The sequence below is a fragment of the Clytia hemisphaerica genome, unplaced genomic scaffold (genome assembly GCF_902728285.1).
Source record: "Clytia hemisphaerica strain Z4C2 unplaced genomic scaffold, Clytia hemisphaerica genome assembly, whole genome shotgun sequence".
Taxonomy (NCBI): domain Eukaryota; kingdom Metazoa; phylum Cnidaria; class Hydrozoa; order Leptothecata; family Clytiidae; genus Clytia; species Clytia hemisphaerica.
The window spans coordinates 181,876-185,450 of record NW_027104500.1 but is presented as its reverse complement, the minus strand read 5'-3'; the positions used below and the strand labels follow the sequence as shown (position 1 = coordinate 185,450).

General features: G+C 33.6%; 2 long non-coding RNA genes across 2 annotated transcripts; both read right to left on the bottom strand.

Annotated features, from left to right (window-relative positions):
• Nucleotides 1–726: 726 nt before the first annotated feature.
• Nucleotides 727–1,679, bottom strand: LOC136821790 (uncharacterized). The gene is made up of 3 exons (XR_010848802.1): nt 1,659–1,679; nt 1,346–1,482; nt 727–836 (listed from the first exon to the last, which is right to left on the bottom strand). It is a non-coding gene; the product is annotated as an uncharacterized lncRNA (long non-coding RNA).
• A 1,038-nt stretch (nt 1,680–2,717) lies between these two features.
• On the bottom strand, nt 2,718–3,562 carry LOC136821726 (uncharacterized). Its single transcript, XR_010848797.1, has 3 exons — nt 3,476–3,562; nt 3,266–3,350; nt 2,718–2,828 (listed from the first exon to the last, which is right to left on the bottom strand). It is a non-coding gene; the product is annotated as an uncharacterized lncRNA (long non-coding RNA).
• Nucleotides 3,563–3,575: the final 13 nt, after the last annotated feature.

Below are 3,575 nucleotides of genomic sequence, written 5' to 3'. Positions count from 1 at the left end.
AGAAGACTCCCCTTTGAGAGAAATTCTTCAGTACAAACGGCTTGTCGTATAAACGATAAAGATTAAGGAGATAATGGTAATCAGAGAACTTTCCCGTTACTGGTGCTAATATGCACGAAATGGGAGACAACTCCCAGCAGAGACTTCGAGCTATTGTATGAGGATATGCAAATTTCGAGATTTAACTTATCAAGTATACAAAGAACTTCTAGGAAAATGTTGAATACAGCACAACGAAAAACTTTCGTCGTGTACACCCGAACTCAATTTTTCAGACCAAAACGGTGGTAGGGAAAAGTGCTTGTATAGTGAGCAGAGTTTCACGCGTTAACCTTTTATAATTGTCACAATGGGGGGAAAGATGATCAAATATTATCAAATAAAGATTGTCATGTTTTCAATAAGACGTGCGCTCGCGCTGGTAAAACGGTCGTCAATCGTATGGTGAGCGAAAAATTGCGCGCGTCATGAAATCGCGCACGCTAAAACTGGTTCACGTGCGCGATTTCGTAAAAAATTTCGTTGTCTTTGTTACGTGAGTGATTCGTCGCTCTCCTACTTATTTCTTCGTCCTGGAAAAGCCTGATTGTAGAAGTCCCAAACTTTGTCTAGTTATTTCATCCAACAATTCCAAAATCTGAAAGATCTAATGTGCAACCAGAAACTGTCTTCCCAAATTTTTAATAAATAAATTAGAACAAAAAAAATCGAACTACCATTGCTTGCAATGTCACCTGTCATTTGTATCAGATTTCTTTGGAAGTTCAGAAACCATCCCAATATCATCAAAAGTATCTGCCAGAAATCGTAGCGAAGTTATTCCAGATTGCAATTCCCTGTTTAAAAAAGGATCGAAATAGCTTTTTAAAACCAACAAAGATTTTAACCAATTGGAAAAATAAAATTTGTCGCAAATTTTTATGTAGTAAAAAGAAAATCTAGACATATGTCTAGAATTAAAAAACTTTTGTTCTATTTTTTATTAGGGTGAGAATAAATAAGCAATGAAAAAGATAACGTTTTAATTAACATTGCTTAGGCCTTTATTATTTTTACTCAATCTTGGAAATTTTGGATTAAAAGAACGATAGATTTTGATTCCAGATTGTCTGGATTGTCTGGATTTTGCTTTTTTAAACAGGTATCTGCGACAAACTTATTTTTTTTCAGTTGAAACCCAGCTTAAGGTGCCAAATAAACGAGGGGGTGTAATAAATGGCTTTGAAGAATGTTCAAATTTATTATTTATAAAATCATTAACAAGGGCCTCCTAATAAGGTCCAGGAGGTTCGAAAAATGAAAAATATCAAGCAGGGGGAACTTTTGTGAGACACATCTGTCTTACCTGATTTGTGGCTCTGTTTTGTCTGCAGCAGCTCTCATCAATCGAGCGGCATTTTGAGATTTTTCTTTTATTGTGTTGAGTTGGTGAAAGTGTTGCATTTGAAGGTTCTTGTAATCGGCTAACGAGACATTCCCTTCCTAAATCAAGTCAGGTCAAAAATGTATAAAAGTTGTAGGGAGATACAGAACTAACCAAAGTTATTTATTTGATTATGAACCTCCACATCTTACCAAATATACTCTACTTATTAAAATTTTTGAACCGATCTTGAAATCCTTATTTACAAGCCTATCTTTAACGAAAGTATCGTTACCTTTATAACGTGCAATTCTTCTTGAGCTTTGAAACATTGGCTTCAGCTTTATTGTCTTTCCTTAAAAAATATTAAGAATTTTATAGTTAGTATGTTATTTCAATATTTTAATTCTTTGTTTTAATATTTTGTTGTACTTAAAACCTGGAAAAGCTTATAGATTCAATCCTAACACATTTATCTTGATCCGAAAAAAGAAAATACCAAAAATGTCATTTTTAACATGGCTAATTTTCCTCTTCCTTTTTTATGGACTAAAACCGTCAAAAGTCAAAACAAGATGGAAATTAACCCTAAAAAACTGGGTAACTCTGGAAAGTATAAACATATACCGACATACCTAACTCAGTAATTCAAAGTTTTCAGAAAATTCGAAATATTTCACGATAAAATTAAGATTAGAGGCTGCTAGTATTTGCTCGGGATTTTGCACTCAGTAAGGCCTGAACTTATTGTTTTGGAATGAATTTTTTTTGCAAAACTATCAAAACTAATTATTTTATCGTGTCATTAATTACAGACATGTTTTAGTGATGGGTTTTTAACAATTTCAATTAATTGAATCGACATTTTGGAGCCACTACTTCCGTTTGACAACCATTGTATGAAGATAAAGAAAAAAGTAAATTTTGACTTTTTTTAAGTTTTAAAGGATTGCCTTCATATCCATAGTAATTTGATGTCGGTGCTATGCTTTTTGATTAAGATATTTCAATAAAACTAAAACTCCGTTTTAGGGGCCATTAGAAAAACGTGACTCAACTTTGACTGAAAAGAAATCATACAAAAGCCTTTATTCTAAGAAAATCATCTTTTGGGGAAAGAAACTTGAAGCTTAATTCACTAGAAAAATTTCAATTGGATATACCTTTTGGGAGCTACATACTGGGAGAGTAGGCGATTGATCCCACTCTTCAGTGATTTTTTTGGATGTGTGTGGAAGATGTTTAGCCTGGTTAGGGTGTAACACTTCAGGATCACATCTACAAGTAGTCACCTGTTAGTGTGTTTGGGTATTTTGAAAACATTTAAAGTCATCTGCATTTTCTTCATCTTACCGTTGTTTTTCTAAGGTTTTCTTCTACCATCTTGACAGCATCCTCGAGGGCTTTCGTATCTTCGGCTTCTTTTTTTCGTGCTTTCTTTAAATCTTTCTCCAGATTAGAAATTCTTGAAATAACAAATGAACGACATCTAATTTTTGCACAAGACTTGATTAACAGGATCAAGGTTAACCTGTAAGCCCAGTTTGATATTATTCAGTGCACACAGACCTTTATGCAATTAAAACCACTAAAACCAACAGAGACTCATTGTTTTTGAAGTCTGCTTCAATTTCAAGGCTGAAAATAAATACTTTGAGCAGTCTTAGTGAAATGAATGAAATGAATGAGATAATGAGATTTCAATACAAGAATACTAGGGATGTAAAGTAAACAAATTTTAATAGGAAAGAAACAATGTATTTGTATCTCCGCGGGCGGATTTCTGTGTAAGTTAAGCAACACCGATAAATTGTGAGGGTTTTTATTCACACTGATTCTGTTACACACTTTTTTGGAACAATGTAGGCTATTTGAACAAGGATTGTTTTTCTTGAAACATACTTTTGATTTGATGCTTGGTTCTCTTTCTGTGTTTCTTCTTAACCATTTCAAGTTCTCGGATAAGTTCTGCATTTTGAAGTTTCAACTGAATAAGCAATAAGCAATAAAATATTTTATTTAAATGTCAAATAATGATAGCACTTTTTTGAAGTCACCAGCTAACATAAAGGACAGAGACAGTCAGTCGCAGATTACATTGAAATTACACACCTGGTCTAGCTCTTCTAAAATTTTCTTGTTCGGTTTTGTGCAGGATCAGACAGCAAATATGAATCTGTCAAAGGAGAAGAGCTGGAGTCATCAGAGGCAT